The following is a 19,560-nucleotide window of genomic DNA, read 5'->3' as shown; positions in this document are numbered from 1 at the left end:
ACATAGTTCCTGTAGCACTGTGTAGTACAAATCCAACGGATGAGAGAGAGAGCCATCTAAGAAAAAAAAATAATAATATCTCAGCCTCTTGTGATCATGACTTATATCTGATTTAAAAAAAATAAAAAATAAATAAAAAAAATAGTTTTTTTTCCACCAGATCCATGTCTTTGAAAATGAACGGCTATTAATCCTGTGTCTACAAAGGTGGGCCAGACTCAAAAAATGCCAACCTGTTAAATTAAACTCAGGCTAGGGCGTAACTATGCACAAACTGTAGTGTATTTCTTTGTATATTTAAATTTATTAAAAAAAGATATTATAAATTAGTTAGAACCCATTTTAACTTGAATCCGTAGTTAGTTATCTTCCCAAGTGTAGTAAGAAATGGTTAAACTTGAGGTTGAAGTGTAGTTAGATACTCATTTTTAACCAATTTTACCTTTCGTAGTACAGTAAAAAAGTCCACCTTCTTCAACCTCTGGCTTCTGTTTGCAACCACAAAGCGGATGATTTTCGACCAACAGGTTACTCGCTTGAAGTTTTGACTATTTTGGTTTTTTTTATTTTAGTTAAATCAGATTCATCTCTGTTTGAAAACAAGGTTTGCTTAAAAAGATTTATCTGATTTTCTTAGAAGGTGGTGGTGATCCCACATTTCTACACTAATTATCAGAACAGGGCCTCTTTTATTTATGGGATTGAGGCAGAAAGGGTTGGAAATTCTTGATGGGAGTTTCACCTTGGTCATATTCTTGAAACCTTTTCTTATAAATCACCCATTTGAGAGTATGAGCTACACAACGTGAAAAAAACACATATTCCATAGTTCAAGGCCGGCAAATTTTATGAAATTTGAAGGACTAAGGCATCGAACTTTTCATTGTCGATTTTTTTTTCAACAGGCCTAAATCATCAAATTAATTGAGGATGGGAGAATTTTGATGGCTCTAAGCTGTCGAATTTGGAGAACATCAACAATTTCAACGCCCTGAGCCATCGAAATTTATTACTATTATTCATGGGCCTTGGCCCGTCAAATTTTCTTGTCAAAATTTTCACTTTTCACGTATTGTCAATTTGGTGCAAGAATAGTGCATTAATTCTTTGAAAGTAATATGGGGTTCTTGTTTCTGATTTGGTGGTGAATAAGCAGTGTAATTTGCCAGCGCCTTTTAATGGTAGAATGTATTTGAGCTAATCCAAGCTATTTGAAATCATCCTCATTCGACTCCTTGGGAGAATGATTGAGATGTATATGTATAGATGCTCTCTTGGAAAGATAAATTTTCTTTCGAAGAAAGTGCGTGGAATGTGTTTTTGCAGTAAAACATTGAGGTTTATTGGCACCTGGTGATTTGATCACTTGTTTATTTCTCTCTTGGTAGATGGCTATGAGAAAATTTAAAATGAATATATTTAGATTATTTATTGCGAGTCTAGAAAATAAGAAGAAGGAAAAAGGAGGCATGTCATTGAATTGAAAAGGTAAGAGTATCTCGAATATTCAACAAAATGTATTAGTTATAACGAACAGTTGACATCAATTTCAATGGATATCCATGTGTAATATGAACATAGGATCACCATTAAACATAATGGTAATTATAAGAAGGCCACTCTAAACCAAAATGGTTGGTCTATCATCGGGACTGAGTCAATCTGGATCAATGGTTATGTTTGGCTGATGGGACTAGTAGCTATACTGTTACAACATTTGTTTGTTATATTTATTTTTAGCAGAATTTCATCTCTTGTCCAATTCGATATGGCTATTATTTTCTTGTTTTTTCTTACTTGGTGAGGTATTTGTTGACAAGAATCCTTCTTAGAGCATCTGAGATGATCACCTGGTTAGGTGCATGCAACGTACAAGTACATAACTCTGGATCTATTTTAATTGTTAATTAATTTTAGGTGTGATCACAATTGCTGGAAGATAGGCAATGTTGATGGGCCTCTGCACAAAATGCGTCACTGTTCCTGAAGTACGTGCCTTTTTATTTTCTGATCGCGGCAATAGATTGGTCCCTCAGATGAATTTGAAACCACGGGACTGTGCAAGCAGTTATTCTCGAGTCTCGACCACATGAGCCTTTATTATATGGTGCTGCAGTATTTATAGATCAAATGATAATCTTTCAGTTTTATACAACATAATAAAATGGCAATTTAGTGTGAAATATTTTAATTTGCCTTATAAAAGAAATACACATAACTCAGTTGGTTGACATGCGTTCAGTTTACCTACATAAAAATAAAAAAATAAAAAAATAATAATAACTAAAGCAGACGGTTTAGTCTAAGTTCTAAAGCCACCTATAAAAAATTCTACCAAAGTCTTCACTTTTCAAGAAGATTCTAGAAAAGTCTAGCTTAATCTTCAAGAGTCATTACGCTTTCAGTTTTTGTTATTTTTGACTACTTTCAAACTGAGAACATGTCAATTTGACTCCTGTCGTATATGAGAGACTAACAACTATTTTTTAAAACGAATAAACCTCCCTTTTCTTCATCCTTTCGTCAAAATATTTAATTTGTAGAACCAAAAATTGTATATGTTGTCCTATTGTTATATCCTCAATGTAAATTGCAAGCTTAATTTAATTACAACAAAAAAAATATATATTTAACTTCTATAAAATTAATGAAACTTAATTGATTATAATTAGATGAATAAAATGAGAACTTTCATGAAGAGTGGGTTTTCAACATTTTTGGAGCGGGTTCCCATATTTTGTGAGTGGGGATTCTAAAAAGATTTGCTTCGAAAGAACCAAGGTGATGATTGAGAGCGGGATGACACCCCTAACAGAAAGATTGGATGACTAAGGATAAGTGCAAAAAAAATCTTATATTATTCTGTGTAGTATTTGACATATCTATATAATAAAACACAACAATGGACCCACTTCCTTTATCCCAACTAAAAAGTGAAAACTTAATATCAACTAATCTTGAGGATAATTTTTTATTTTGTTGTTTTTCTCTTCGACTATTTTCCAAAAAATACTCTTCCAATTCATTATGTTTCCTCTTCTAACCCCCATTCCAAAGACACCCTCCAACTTATTGGATTATGATTGATCAAATAATATTAAATCTTTGGATCATACATTACAAACAATACGTTTACATAGGATTATATTAGACATAAAATGTCTTACACCTGATTGGGCCCCAATTGATCCCAAGTCTAACAAATCTCTTGTTAGAATGATATCAATCCTAGGTATAAACTTAACCTAAACCTTTGAACCCAAACCATGTTTGACGGAACTGTTTTCCTCCATTTTTTGGCCTGACAAACTTTGCTACAAGAGCAAACTTAAATTTCTCCGACCCAGCCTTAACATCTTCATCCGAAAATGAAATTGAAGGTTCCCCAAGCCATAGCGATGGCTTCTTCTGAGATCTCGGAAAAGGATTATCCTTCGAAGGAGGATCCCCCTCTGTGTTCTCTCTAGATCTAGCCACAACTTCCGCAAAAGAGCAAGATCCTTCTCTCAGAGGATTTTCGCTCTCCATCACCAAAAGGCCCTTGATTTTCTTTTTCCATGATGTACGTCTTATTAGCATGTATATGGAAAACCCAACAGAGATGCATCTTCTAGCTGCCAAGAGAATTTTTCGTTATTTGCAAGGTACTGCTGATTTTAGGTTGCTATACAATAAAGGAGGAAAGTCAGATTTGATGGGTTTTACAGATAATGATTATGCTGAAGATCAAGATGATAGGAAAAACAGTTCATGCTGGGTTCAGGGATAGTTTCATGGTCATCAAAGAAGTAGCCCATTGTCACTTTATCAACCACGGAAGCTGAATTTGTTGGTGCAACTTCATGTGCCTGCCAAGCTATTTGGTTGAAGAAATTACTTGAAGAGCTACACTTCAAACAACAAGGAGCAACGACAGTTTACTGTGACAACCATTCATCAATTAAACTTTCTAAGAATCCAGTTCTACACGACTGAAGTAAGCATATTGATGTGAAGTTTCATTTCTTAAGGGACACTACGCCATATTTCAACTAAAACGACGGTTTTCACCGTCGCAAGGGCAGTTGTAAAAAACAAAGTTGTTTTTAAAAAACGACGGATATCATTTGTCAACAAAATGTCGTTAAAAATGACGGATGAAGACTGTTGTTTTTGTGTCGATTTCAAATTTAACATGCAACTTATAAACAACGGGTGAAGACCGTCGTTTTTTGTGTCAATTTCAAACTTTAACATACAACTTATAAACGACGGTTATTATCCGTATTTTTGACAGACTTTTTTTAACGACAACCATTGTTTGTCATTTTTAATATTTTTCACGTGAGAAAAATGGAAAATTGCATTGATAAGAAAAATACTTCGTTTTCATGATATTGATTTTAATCCAAATTGTTACAATTAAAATCAAGGTTCATTACTAAAATAATAAGTGAGTTATAGTTCAAAATGAATTCATTACAACTAGAACATCTGGATCTACATAGATCCAACCTATGCATATTAGAAAAATTGCGACCTCAGAGACAGATTACATATTAACCTGTCATACAAACCAGAAGTCATGAGAGACTCTAAAGAGTACTGGTGTGACCTAAATGGGCTTGGATCCACACCGTAACTCAAAACGATTACTAGTAGCACCAAGGCCATATGACCCAACTGTTGAATTCAAGTAGTGAGAACTAACAGTAGCTGGAGCCGGAGCCGGAGCAGGAGCAGGAGCACTGCCAACCAATTGACAATGGGATGATGATGAATTAATCATTTGTGGATGCATAACTACACCATCCTGTAAGAAGCCCTCAGGCTACAAATGAGCATAAGAAAATTGAGCAACAGAAGTAGTAGTAGCAGTAGCTATGGGCATGGACACAGATGCCCTGTGACGCTTGTTTCTAGAATGCTGCTGCTGCTTCTTCTTGGGAACGGGTCCAGGGCCAGAAGCAGGACGTTTTCTATCCGCCTTCTGCTTCTCCAACTATCCAACATATTTCTTGAGGCCGTCTCGTGGGTATTGTGATTCAAGATCATGCTCTTCGATGCATTTGATTATGGTTCTTAATGACAAGCTCCTTAGTCGTAGCCTCGTTCTGTTTGGCAAGTGTATAGCACAACGTATGCAATGAATGCCGACTATGAATTAATATGAATTCAAAATGATGCGTCTGACACAAGGAATGTATCTGAACGTACCTGGGACTGTACTGAATGATTTCCCTTACTGCGGATTTCAATGGCAACTTCTTGGATTGCTTCAAGTGGGCTTTTAAAAGGGGTACTGGGGGGAACTTGTCAACAAGATCAAATGCATAGGCAAACTTAACAGCCTCTAGTTGCTTCCCTTTATTACTTTGTTTTTCAATAAGATCTGCAACATAACAGAGTGATAAGCACTCATCAGACTGCCCTGCCTTTAAAGGCTGGATGGGTTGAGAAGACAAAACCAATATGCAGCATTTGACAACTCAGTCTAAAAACTAATTAGATAGAACATCAACAAAAGATTTGACAAGTTACTACAATATTATATAATGAAATTTAATTCCTTAAACACACCCCAAAAAATAAGTCAGACAACAATGTGCTCCAACCCATTTGGGAAATATAATTTGGGGCTGTAATACCAATTTGGATTACAAAGGACACCAAAAAAAATTAATGCCCAATGAGCATCTTAGTAGGTATATTTTTGTAAGAGTATGTTACTGTAGGAGGACTTTTAACCCAAGCCTATGGTTATTACCACTCAACGATTTTACCTCTTGGATAGTCAAAAGAAGATAAGGGTGCAATACTGTTCAAGATGTTTAGGAGAACCACTAGGAGTAATGACATTGGTATACTAAAAAAGTGGAGCACTCACTTGCTTCGTAAGGAAGCAATCACAGACAAACATTTCAAAACTACAAGCGGCACATTAATATACCACAAAAAATTAAAGGGAAGCAAAGAAGGGTCATTTTTGAAAAATTCATTCTATGTCTGATAAAAAAGAGAAATTTTTCTAACTGAAATAATACACTTTCTGTTTAGTGGAAAATTTAGAGTGCAACTATCGGCCTCAGAATTGCAGAATTGACAACAAGACATAATAGCCATTCAGTCCCGAAAGATGGTATGAAAATTATTGATATCATTATAGGCCCTCCATGCAAAAAAAAAAAAAACACACAATAAGTGGAAAAAATGTTGCAGATAAGAACTACACATCATAGGTTTAAAAAGCAAGTAATTTGTCAAACAGGTCCAAGCTATAGGGAAATTCATGCAAGAAAGACACTAGGAAGGAGAAAAAGATTCCCTCAAGAGGCATATATAATTATAAATATAAATAAAAAGGCTATTGGTACAAGTGAAAATGTAAAAACAAAGTTACTCAACTAAAATGAAAACGAAAAAAAATAATGTAACCGAATACAAGGTTTATTGATAGGTTTTTTACAAGATTAATGGGTTTTGATAAGAAACCCAAAAACATTAGTACTATGTTTACTAAAATGTTCCCAATTTTTTACAACATTTTCCCAAAATTGTCCAAATTAACTTAACTGAATCCTGGCAGAATAATTGTCAAAATGGTCAAGAGCATGAGAAGTGAGATGATATAGAAATCTTCTTGGATTTTCCTCACAATGTAACATTCATTTACACGAGAAGCTAAGATGAAAACCAAAATAGTATTTTGATAAGAAATTAAACCTCAAGTGAGCAGGGGACTGGAAATAGAAAACATATTAGAATTGGAAGAAATAGTTTGCAAAAAGAGTAGGAACAGTGTAGAATGGATAGCAAGCTAGATGGAATGAGGAATAAACATTTCAAGGCCAAGGGTAGAAATATTGCAGAATATCTGTTGTGCAATAAGAACCACAACTGACCAATTTTTATGGGTCTTGTGCTAGAATAGTGGAAGGAGTCCAATGTATTTTAAACTTCTACCAAAACAGGCCACGTAGACACTGTTCTTATGCTATAGGAACAGGATGCCATTCTGGATCTTGTCTCTAAGAGAAGAGTGTTGATAATCTGACTTAGGTACGTGGCAACTCAATCAACTTATCTGACATGACAGACTCAATCAGAATCAGTATTTCAGATCTTTGTTTCAATCAGAATCTTGAAGTCTTGCTTTTGATTAACTTGTATATCACTTTAGTTAGATCTGATTAATCTGTGTGATTTTCACTTTTTTCTTTCCCAAATCTATTCAAGTTCTAATTAATGTGCTTTGGAACCTAATTTGGGGACTTTGTATCTAATTAGTTTTGATTCTTGCAGGTTTATCTCATGTTATGTTGTACTCTGATAGCTTCGGCTGCTGGTTACTCCAACAGTAGGATGCATCGGAAGTATGATTTGGTTACTCTCACTCCTCCACATGAGGAGGTAAGCTTGTTATCTCGCTTTTTTGTCACAATTTTTAGTGTTATGAGCTTAATATGTAAATTTATGAGAAGATCAACTGGTTTAGCCTTGTAAATTTATGGTTCCTCCATTAAATTTTCACTATCAAAATGGGTTGTTGTAAAGGAGCAATACAAATTTGAACACTACCAAACACTTTCTTTTATACCATTTCCAATGTATGTTGTGTCTATGGGCTTAGACCCTTAGCTCAGTTGGTTTGACGCATTGCAAAAAAACTTTGAGGTCATGGGTTCAACTCCAGCTTACTCATAGAAAAAATGCGTTGTGTGTGTAATTGTATTTTTTCATGACGGGTGAATTCCTTTTGTTATAAACAGATCTGGAGAATATGCTTGCACTACTTATGTAACATTCAAAGAGGCTCATGCCCTTGAAACTGCTGTCTTGCTCAGTGTAAGTTTTTAATCTAAACTCTTGATTATGAAACAATGAAATTGATGTGTATTGGGGAGAAATTGAATTACTTTGGTGGGAAAGGTGGATGTCTACTGAATTGATGGAGCATACATATACCTACTGACTTGTCCAGTTACATTGCAAGCTTTTAACATTACTTTATATTGATCTTTAATGTGCCCATATCTTCGTGAATTTGCAGTCCTATCTCAATATCTATGTTTGTTCATTGCATTTGAATTACAACTTTGCAGGGAGCTACAATTGTGGATCCGAAACCTTTAGTATAAACTGATTTGATGTGCTTTAGTATAAACCTTGAATTTAATTTATATGCATGAATCGACTTGACTGATCACAGGGCGTATTCACGGGAGATTGTGCAAAGAACTAGTTCATGGGGTGGCGATCGTGGGCTATGGAGCAACTCTAGATGGGACCAAGTATTGGATTGTGAAGAGTTCATGGGGACCAGAATGGGGTGAGAAAGGTTACATAAGAATGCAGCGCGGCATAGCTGATGAAGAGGGAATATGTGGTATAGCCACGGATGCTTCATATCCTATCAAGACCTCAGCAAAGGCAACTAATTAGTTATAATTTTTGTAATGTAAAAGTAAAATTAGTAGCTCATCTTGTATCATAATGTGTAATAGTAACACAATGAGCTCTAGTAGAGTGGGGCATTTGGGTCTTTTCATATTGGTAATTGGGGTCATGGTCATCAATTTCAAAACATTAGGGGTATCTCCAATATTCTGCAATACATGAGGGGGCTGGTGTAAAATAAAAAAAAAATTGCTTCAGAAACCTTTACAGCGACGGCCAAAAGCCAAAAGCGTAGCTAAAGAGTAAACTTTTTTTTTTTTAAACGATACCCTATAGCGACGGCCAGCATTGGCTGTCGCGTCGATATAACATATAGCGATGGGATATTTAGCGACGACCACCGACGGCCTCCCTGGCCGTAGCTACATGTTTTTGCTACGGTATTTTTCCCTATAGCGACGGTCACGACCGTCGCTATAGCCCTGTTTTACTGTAGTGAGAGGAGAGATTCTAGGGTGTGTGGGAGGTTATAGGAGACATTTTCGTCCTTTATTCGATGATAGGTATGAATGGGTCCTAGCCTCGTTGGTGGTGGTGTTTGACTGGTCACTACCAAAGGATCAGACCTCCCCCAACAGAAGGCTTTTGGTCCCTCAAAATCATCAAGTAGAGTGGTGGGGAAAATTTTCCCGCACCTGCTCCGTAGAATACCACTTGGCACGATTCGGATATTTTCCTTTGGGGCACATCCCAAAGAACTCTTGTTCCCCCAATTTGGTCATCCAAATCTTCTCAAGCACCAATTCTTTTGAAGTTACTTCACTAGGAATCAGATCATGCAGTGCTTGTAGTAATAGTGATTCGTTTGCTGATCGAGTAGTGATGGCTCAAAAAGCTTGTTATTTTCTGCATTGGTCACTAAAAATATTAGTATATATCCTGGCAAATCCAACATGAAGGCATTGGTACCATACTGCTCTAGAATTATGAATGGACCATAACGTAATGGCTTCAATTTCCTGCTAGGCCCTTGCAATTGTGCTTTCCCAATTTGTAACCACACTCGAGCACCAATCTGAAAAGTGTGCCAAGTACGATGCTTATCATGGTGTTCCTTGTATTTTTCTTGTACCATTTCAAGGTTCTCGAAAACTTTTTGATGTATTTGTTGGATACGCTGGATAAACTTAAGTTTTTGACTAAACCCCATCAAGCGGTAATGATGTGTAGTCGAAAAATTAAAGTAGGAGAGAATGAAGATTTAGGATGATAGTTCTAAACTCACATCAGTTTACAACCAATCCGTATCCAAACATAGAGAATACAGAAGTAACATGAACTAATATTGGAGGGCCATAGATTGAACACAGACAAGTAAAGAACAAGTCTGTATCTGAACACATAAAACTTTGTGAAAGAGAGAGGAAGGTATAAGGAATACAGAAGCAAATGATTCTTGGTCGAACACAGACAAGTCAAGAACTAGTCTTACTGTGGGCTAAGCTTAACCTGACCCCAATCCAAAAGTCGAATGGCTATCTACAGACAGATTACTTTGACTTGAAACTTGAAAGATTAATATATTAATAAGTCATAAAAATGGTCTGCTAATAACAGTTATCTATTTCTATAGCTTTGGCACTACTTCATCATGGTCGTTGGAAAAAAAAAATACTTTTAAGGGTAATGTAAATTTGACCATGATTTTATGGTGAAACCCAAAATCGAGTTCATTCTTTGTGGAAAATAAATAAATTCTTTTAATCATAGTATTACTAACTGTTTCTACAACAGATGATGTCCTCGTATACACAAGCCCTTCCACCAGTGCAGTTCATTCGTCTCGACAAGAAAACTATGAGGACACTGATCATTGCAGCGATAGCAGGATCTGTTTTAGTTGTCATTGTTTTGGCACTTGTCATTTATTGCTTGGAAAGAAGGATAATCAAGAACATCGAATCCATCCAGCCAATGAAGTAGCACCGGCGAACATTCAACCGGCTGTTCAACCCGGAATGATTGGGCCTCCATTAGAAGAGATCTAATTGATTAAATATTATACAATGATTAAATATTTTTTACAAAATCGTAAACATTCCTAAACAAATGTTGTGAAAATTTTAGTTGTGAAGATAGTTAAATCCTTTGATCCTTAAACCCAACGTTTAACACATCATAGCAATTAGAGGCATCCACCTTATCTTCCAAAAAAGGCATATAAGGATATACAAAGGAATTGTTGGATCCAATAATAACTTCGATGTTTCTGAAGTAACATGCATGATCATAGTAACGATCAGGAAAATGTCCACTACCCATTGGTGGACTAGGCCCATTTGTAGGTCCTATTGCTAATCCTCCCCAAGAAACCACAGAAGCACCTGCACCTAAATGAGTAAACAACGATCGGGGCCAGTAGCCATATTTTACACTTTGATTTATTAATGTTAGCCACCAATTCCCAGTAACTTTATCCTTCCATGACAAAAAAAAAAAAAAATGTAAGTTAAAGCAATAGAGCTTCAATATTAGCACTACATAGTTGTTAACATCAAAGTATGGAATAAGAACAAAAATGACCTCATGATTTGTTTTTTTACTAGAATTTTTCCCGGGTATTTTGGGTAATATTCAATTTTAAAGATCTAGATATAAAAATAAAAACTACCTCAATTTAAGGCATCATCATCATCGAAGCCATGACTCTTACATTTGAAATCCGTCAAGATCAATATCAACTTCAATAATAATAATAATAATAACAACTCAGACCACATTGAACTTGATCCAATGTTCACCTTTAGTTACCTTTGCACCTGACCTACTTCAGATTTATGATCGACTCAACATGACCATGCTTTTCAAATAGGGCAGACTTGATTTGCTTCCAATTCAGTAAACTATGTGCACTAGCTGAAAATGAGAAATGGCTAATAAGGCCTTTCATACCCAGAAGTTCTTTAAAAAGTATTATTATTTCAGTAGTAATTAAATTATATTCATTTTTTGATTGTTTTACAGCTCGATCATTGTATTCTAGCAACCACCACATTGCTTTCAATATGTGGTTTGTGGTGGGCGACAAGAAAATTGGACATACATCCTGTAGTGAAATCTTTAATTGGGAGCACCATGGGCATGGCTGGTCTTCAGGTTGTTTTGTGTTCACGTGTATTTAAAATGTGTCTTTCCTAGTGCCAGTATGTTTTTTAAGTAATTACTTAGTAATTGTTTCCTTAATTTTATCATTATTGCAGGTCACACTGGGAATATCAACACTTCTCTCATTAGGCAGTTATGAACATGGAAAGCCTTTATGATTTTTCGACAAGGTGGTGCTGCTGATCGGCAAGTATTTAAAGAGATGAAAAGGAAACCCGTAATCTACTTTTACTTGGTTCATTTGATGTTGTAGTCTTGTTGAAGCCAATTACAACTACATTAGGCCTTTTTACCAGTTGGATATTTAGTAATTTGTAAGATTTTGATTAATGGAAATGCTTTTATAGAGTTCAATACAGAACTGTTGAATTGGGAACAAGTTGGAACTTCTCAATCTCTTGCAAATTTTCTTTTCTTGATTCGGTTATTTGTTAATTCTTGGGTCTTTGTAACTAACAACGATAAAATTAGAATTTCCACGTGTGACTATGGCAGGAAGATAGGGTCTTTGGGGTCTATTTAAATCATTGATGTGCCCTGGTTTCACATAATTATATCACCAATTTTGGGCTCATAGATTCTATCCATATTTTCGTTATGCCTCTGTGGTTTAATTATTATGTTGTAGAAAAAAAATTTGGGTGGCTCATAAGCTTTAGACATCTTAAAAGAGAATATTTCACATGTTGGTTGTTGAAATATAATCATCATGCTTGAAAGCATATCAGCATGAGTTTCCTCAATGAATTTAGGAGATTGGCCCTCTTTAATTAATCATTCTCTTATTTTAGTTATTTTTTATTCATTATAGACGATAAGTATTATCAAGTTACAAATCAGGCTGGTAATATTTGATCTCTGAGAGAATTTTGTTTTTAACTTATTCAACCTACCACGGACCAAAATAGAAAATTGGAGCCAAAGTAAGCACCACATTGCCAAATGAAGTTAGGAGAAGTGTTTGTAACTATTAAATTTGACGTTGTTGATTACTCCTTTATTGGTCATGAGTTCAATTTTGAGCAGAGAATATTATTTAGTGTTTGTGTTTTTTTTCACCTATTTGAACTTGAGTGGTGAGATGGTCAATGGCTATGATGGGTTTGTTATACATATCCATCACTGAGGTCTATAGGTTTCAAAGGTTGGGCAACCAGCACGTTGTTTGATGTTTAGTAAATAAATTCAGCTGACCTTATGCCACAGTGATCATTCCAACAAAATGGTGATGAATATATAGAAAATAAAAGAGAAGAAAATGATGGCATTTCTATTGAAGGACATGGGTTTTGTATGTTATTGAATGGGTCACTTTCTCAACAAACAAAAAGGAGAGAATTACAACTCAGACCACATTGAACTTGATCCAATGTTCACCTTTAGTTACCTTTGCAACTGACCTGCTTCAGATTTATGATCCACTCAACATGACCATTAATATAAACTGAATTCCAAGGTGCAAAATACAAACAAGTTGATTAGTTTAAACATGACGATACATAAATTACAAATGAGAAACATTTTAGACAATGACTTCACGGCCTAAAGAACATAAGTACAACACAAATAGAAGTCTGGACTTAATGGAAAACATTCAACTATGGTTCTAAGCTGATTTAGGAAGAGCTTGAACTACCACACATCTGTAATTGCGACAGTCAAACAAGAAGAAAGCTTCATTCTAGGACTAACAGCTGCAGAAATGGATGAAAGAATATCTGGTTTTGCCTTGATATCAACCTACTCGTTCCCCACCCAATCCATGGAACTCCTTATATCCCTTCTTTGGAAAGTTGAGAACCTATCCTCACCTGACATTAAAGAGAAAAAGATTATCATTCTTCCCATTACCAGTGAAGAAAAGTAAATAGAAGTTGGACAGGAAAATGAATTCATGGAAAACGCACAATCATTGACCTAAAAAACATATTTACCATGTGCAATCATAGAGACCCTTAATAATTTTCTTCTCATTGGATTTTACATGAAAGTCCATTCAAAATTATGGTTTTTTCTCTTCTGCGTGGATGACCATATAACAAAACAGATTGATTGTAGCAGATATCAGACAGTCTCCATATTGGAAAAATGTAAACAGAAGTTGGGCCCATAGCTCAATTGGATGTTGATTTCTCTCTCAACATTGAGGTCAATGAACCCATGTAGAAAATAATAGCAAACAAGATGGGGAATAATGGTGTGATATAAGGAAATTATTTGAAATTTAATAACATAGAAAATTAAGAATAAAGTAAAATTTCAATTAGTGTGAGCAATCAAATGTGGGCTGGATACCATCACCAGATTAGATGCATTAAAAGCAAAGATCAAAGAGTTTTATTTAAGGATGAGAAAATTAAAGAAAGTAGTTGGATTATTTTCAAAATGAAAATCACATGGAGAGACTAAGTATTAAAAAGAAAAGCAAATCATATAAAAACTACAACAAATTTAAACTTCCCTGCCTAACAATTAGGATTATAGAAGTGCTATAAAAACTCATGTACAGTTTTCATACATACAAATTTTATATAAAGCTATAAAAACTCATGTACATTTTTCATACATACAATTCAGAACATGAAATTACAAAAAAAAAAAAAAAAAAACAAGTTTTTGGACTATGTCCCATATATCAGCTAAGCAGCAATAACACCAACAAATAATAGCACTCTCTAATATACAACAAACAAATGTCAAAAGCAATTCAACACATTTTTTTTTCCAATTTAACAAATAGAACCAAAGTTTTTAATAAAATTTTTTTAGTCCTGACCAGAGATGCTTTTCCAAGATACAACCAACCATAAATAAGATTCCAACACACTAGCCATACTCAAACATAGCAAAGCCCCAGTACAAGAGCCTCAGTATCCAATTGAATTTAACTGTGGGTCATATTATTAGAGTATAGAAAGAGGAAAGATATTTGAAGTCCATAACTCAATCACAAGGAGAATGGACCAACACACACACACACAATCCCAATCACAAATAAACTCAAAAAACAAGGATATTAATAGCCTAGAGAACCATGAAACTCTCCAAGGTAAAAGAACGGCATCTCTCTATCTGATCTACGACCACCCTTTTGTTCTATTTCGATGACTTTCAAGTCTGTTTTAGTATATGTTTCATTATTTTTACAGTTTCATAAAAATTTCGTTAATATTTTCACATCATTTCCATGAAAATTGTATAAACTTCCACACTAATCGAAACATTTTCATGAAACGTTTTGATTTCGAAGCTAACTGAAATAAACACCGAATCCACATTTAGTACCTCACATCAACACAAAGATGTGCATAAGCAAAAAACCATTCACCATTTTAGACTAAAAATAAAAATAAATTAAGGGTTTACCTTAGGGTTTCTTTGAAGAAAAAGAGAGAGAGAGAGAGAGAGATGAGGACGAAGCCGCGACCTTCGTCGGCACCGTCGCAAACAAAGAGGAAGGAAGAAGATCGTCATCGTTAGCAGACGAAGTCGAAAAAAAATAGATCTATTTTTGGGTCTTCGTTTTTGGGTGATTCGAATATCAGTTTGAATCGTCGCGATGGGTTGGAATAGTTGGTAGATCAAAGAGTGAAACGAAGAAGATGACGCCGATCTGTTTTTCGATCGGAAGAAGGAGATCTGAGTAAGAGGAAGAGAGTGAAGAAGAAGACGAAGATGGATGGAGAAATCAGATCTGTTTTTTTTGTTTTGTTTACGGGGAGACATTTGCGAATAACGAAAATTCGTTATTTTACAATCGATTGTACCACTACACCCGATCTGGATTGTAGATCTAGTGCGAATCGAACAGCTGACATTGGAGGTCGCAATGGGGGTCGTAATGAGGGTCGTAGGAACGTCACCCATATATATATAGGATGGCGTTATTACGACCCCTATTACGACTCACATTGTGACACACCGTTTGTCTTATATGGGCAAAAATGTTAGGAATGGGCTGATGTTTTGTGAGGATGATCTCTGTGATGAGGGGATCATCCTGACAAAAAATCAGCCCATTCTAAAACTTCTAACCCCATCAAAATTGATTTACAAAAATTGGACGGTCTAAAATTTTTGACCTTGTAAACATGGGGCTAGAAGTTTCATAATGAGCTGATTTTTGGCAAGGATGATCTCCTCATCATAGAGATCATCCTCACAAAAAATCAGCCCATTCCAAACATTTTTACCCATATAAGACAAAACGGTGTGTCGCAATGTGAGTCGTAATAGGGGTATACGGAACCCGACTCATATATATATATATATATATATATATATATATAGGGTCCCGTTCAGCAACAAACATTTTGACAAACATTTTGGCAAAACATTTTTCAAAACATGGGTTAGAGGTTTTGGAATGGGCTGATTTTTGGTCAGGATGATCTCTACGGTGAGGAGATCATCCTCACCAAAAATCAGCTCATTCCAAAAAATCTAGCCCCATGTTTACAAGTTGAAAAATTGTGGACCGTCCATTGTTTGTAAACCATTTTTGATGGGTTAGAAGTTTTGGAATGGGCTGATTTTTTGTGATGATGATCTCCTCACCGTAGAGATCATCCTCACCAAAAATCAGCACATTCCAAAACCTCTAACCCATGTTTTGAAAAATGTTTTGCCAAAATGTTTGTTGCTGAACATTTCCCATATATATATGGGTCGGGTTCTGCGACACACATTGCGACACACATTGCAACAACGTGTTTGTCTTATATGGGCAAAAATGTTTGGAATGGGCTGATTTTTTGTGAGGATGATCTCTGTGATGAGGGGATCATCCTGGCATAAAATCATCCCATTCCAAAACTTGTAACCCCATCAAAATTGATTTACAAAAATTGGACGGTCTATAATTTTTCAACAAAAATTGGACGGTCTAGAAGTTTCATAATGAGCTGATTTTTGGCAAGGATGATCTCCTCACCACAGAGATCATCTTCACAAAAAATCAGCCTATTCCAAACATTTTTGCCCATATAAGACAAAACACGTTGTCTATATGTGTGTTGAAATGGTTGTCGTTTGAACCTGACCTATATATATATATTATCTAAAGCATATACAAAAGCAAATAAAATATGGCCCTATATCAAATAAATCATATTTATGCATCTTAATTGTGATATTAGACCATAGACATACATATTCTAGAAGTTTAAATTTCTTGATGGTAATTGGGCATTGGTACATTTTGCCTCGAATTGACATCAAATTGATGTCACATTGGGATTAAAATAGCTCATCAATTTAAAGTTGAGATATTAACGTAGGAGACATATTTGTTGCATTTTTATTACAACAATTCCTTGAGAGTTTTGACAACTCCAGTACCTCAATTTATCAAGTTTATTATTCAACAAATCTTGAAGTCGGTCCCAGATCATTTTAAAATATTAAATATTTATAATATTTTTATTTTTTTAATATCAAATATTTATAATATCATCTCTCCTCTCAACATCCACTTTCCTTCCAAAAGACCTTATTGGCCATGTGGGCCACGTTGGCAATCCAACATCCCAACACTCCAAATTCCATGATGGTAAAATTCAAATTAAAAAATAAAAATAAAATTTTTTGGGGTTCATCCATGATTTTAAGAGAAAGAGTCATTGCTGAGAAGAATAGGTATTGTTGAGTAACAAACTTGATGAAATAGGTTCCCTTGGATTCACAATTCCAAAGGTGTTTTTGTAATAAAAATATTATAGTGATACTTGGAAGGTAAATTTCTATTTAAAATTTTAGAAAAAATACAATTTTTTTTTACTGACTTCAATATGGAAAGTCTTTTGACAGCATCATCTTGTGGCATCCAAAAACGTAATCTAATGCCAAAGAGTTGTAAAGGAAAACTTTATAAGAACTTTGAAATTTTCTTTTTTTAAAGTTGCTTTATCCCGTTAACTTTAACTTTAAATTTGTATCTGATTTTTTTTTTTGTGAAATATAGAAGGCTGTGGTATTGAATTTCTAATGTGATAGTGGATGTGGGTATAACAACCCTAAGTAAGATTCAAAATCTTATTAAGTTAGTTGGGCTATCTAGGTTTTAACCAGTGACTTTCAATGGAAAATAATTTTCTTACTAACTTAGTAAGATTTTAACTCTTAGTATGTGTCCTTGGGCTGGATGGATTACCACATTGGCACAGTACCACAGTCCTCTAGATTTCATAGGAAAACTCATATCAAAAGTGGGAAAAAATAAAAAAGTAGATTTTCTCGTTCATAGAAGGGCACGACGATTGAATGCATAATCCATTCTTGATTGAATCAATCATCAAATCGTAGGAGGGGACTGCTTCCAAAATCCTTCTCCCATTTTTCTTTTTGGGCTTGATCCAGGTTTGGAAAATGGATGGCTATGGAACTCCAAATTTTAAAATTACAATTAAAATTCAACGGTGAGAAATAACAATTTTTTGAAATTTGCTTTTCAAAGTTCATAGAACTTAGTCCTCTACAACCTTGTGGCATTGGATTTAGGCTAGGAGGACTCACTTCTAATGCAGGGACTGGCACATTGTAGGCAATTGACACATCAAATAATAATAAATTACACACACACACACGCGCACGTAAGAAAAATAGAACCTCTATTACGCACATACACATAAGAAAAATAGAACCTCCTATTTACTTTTTAACAAGGTAGAGGATTTTGTTTCTTGCAAACAGTACTTCGTAATCATCATTCAGATACATTATCAGCGTGATTATCATAGGATTGAAGGAAATTGTTTCTTGCAAACAAATTTGGAAGGCAATACTTAATGGTATAACACTTCCAAATTTGATGTTTTTTTTACGTTGTTTCTATTTTTTATGTTTTTTCTTTCTTTGTTTTCTCTCTTGTTCTACGTATATACAACTTGAACAGTAATGAAAAATAAGTTATTTAATTGCGTCAATTGCTCAATCTTCCGAGAAGGTATTCGATTGCTCAATTTTATATACAACTTGGACAGTAATGAGACAATTACCCAACTTAGAGCAAATCTATGGTCATGGCTCTTATCGTGCCACTAACAAGATAGGATTTTAAGAATGGCTCTGTCAAGAAGTTATTTACAACCAAACCAATGTATTTCCTATGGATTCGATGTAACCATATGGTCTTCTCTTGGATTTTGTATACCTTGATCTAAGGATCTTACTGCTAGCATTATTTGTGACCATTGACCACACAAAAGAGTCGATGTGAGTTGCCCATCACAGCAATTCATCCAAATTGGGATGATTTATATGATATATATATTTTAAAATTTTCAATAGAATTTATAATAACTGAGCCAAATAGTTTTGATGTTTTTTACATTATATATAAAATAAAAATTTAAGAGTGAAAATACATTAATCTATAATTAAAAACTAAGTTCTCATTATAAATGCATGAATGAGTCATCTCGGTTTCCATTTTACCTTCCTTCTGAATAATGATTTTCTGACGACCCCTTTGCCCCCATCATTTGCCTCAGTACAAGCATATCCCGAGGCAAATGATCTAAGATTCTATGATGAGAATGTATGTTGGAGGGAGGCGTCAGATTATCACTACCACTAATTTTGTCTCATTCGTACTTTTAAAACGATGGTGTCTAAAAAATAATAATAATAATAATAATAATTTTGAATGCACACGGTTGGGTACGTGGATGATAAGGCCAACGGAACCGCACATCTTTTACCTGTGAATCCCAATGAAAATGATATATGTTCTGTCCCCTTACCACGTCAGCCGCGTGCATTCATCAGGACTCTCATAAAAACCTGACGTGGCACGTGAGGTAGTTCGGTATACATAATTGCATCTTAACTGTATGTTTGTTTTTAGCATCAAACGTTGTTTGAGGTTTGGAAAACCTAGGGTTCTTGCTTTTTCTTTTCTAGGGTTTCCATTTTTCAACAACAAGTATAGCTGTATCATGATTGAGAAAACAGAGTACAGATATGACTGCAAAAAGGCAGGAGAGAGAAAGAAAGCCAAATGTATTGAGAAAATGACTT

The 19,560-nt window shown here is 34.9% G+C and overlaps 1 long non-coding RNA gene and 1 other non-coding gene across 2 annotated transcripts; both read right to left on the bottom strand.

The window, feature by feature from the left end:
- Positions 1-6,059: 6,059 nt before the first annotated feature.
- LOC147391512 (small nucleolar RNA SNORD96 family) lies at positions 6,060-6,149 on the bottom strand. The gene has a single exon (XR_015170353.1). It is a non-coding gene; the product is annotated as a small nucleolar RNA SNORD96 family (small nucleolar RNA).
- Positions 6,150-12,975: 6,826 nt separating this feature from the next.
- LOC147391511 (uncharacterized) lies at positions 12,976-15,296 on the bottom strand. Its single transcript, XR_015182500.1, has 2 exons — positions 14,908-15,296; positions 12,976-13,352 (listed from the first exon to the last, which is right to left on the bottom strand). It is a non-coding gene; the product is annotated as an uncharacterized LOC147391511 (long non-coding RNA).
- Positions 15,297-19,560: the final 4,264 nt, after the last annotated feature.

This window comes from Akebia trifoliata, chromosome 11 (assembly GCF_017979445.1).
Source record: "Akebia trifoliata isolate Shusen 1 chromosome 11, ASM1797944v1, whole genome shotgun sequence".
NCBI classification, from domain to species: domain Eukaryota; kingdom Viridiplantae; phylum Streptophyta; class Magnoliopsida; order Ranunculales; family Lardizabalaceae; genus Akebia; species Akebia trifoliata.
This window is presented reverse-complemented; position numbering and strand designations above follow the sequence as displayed.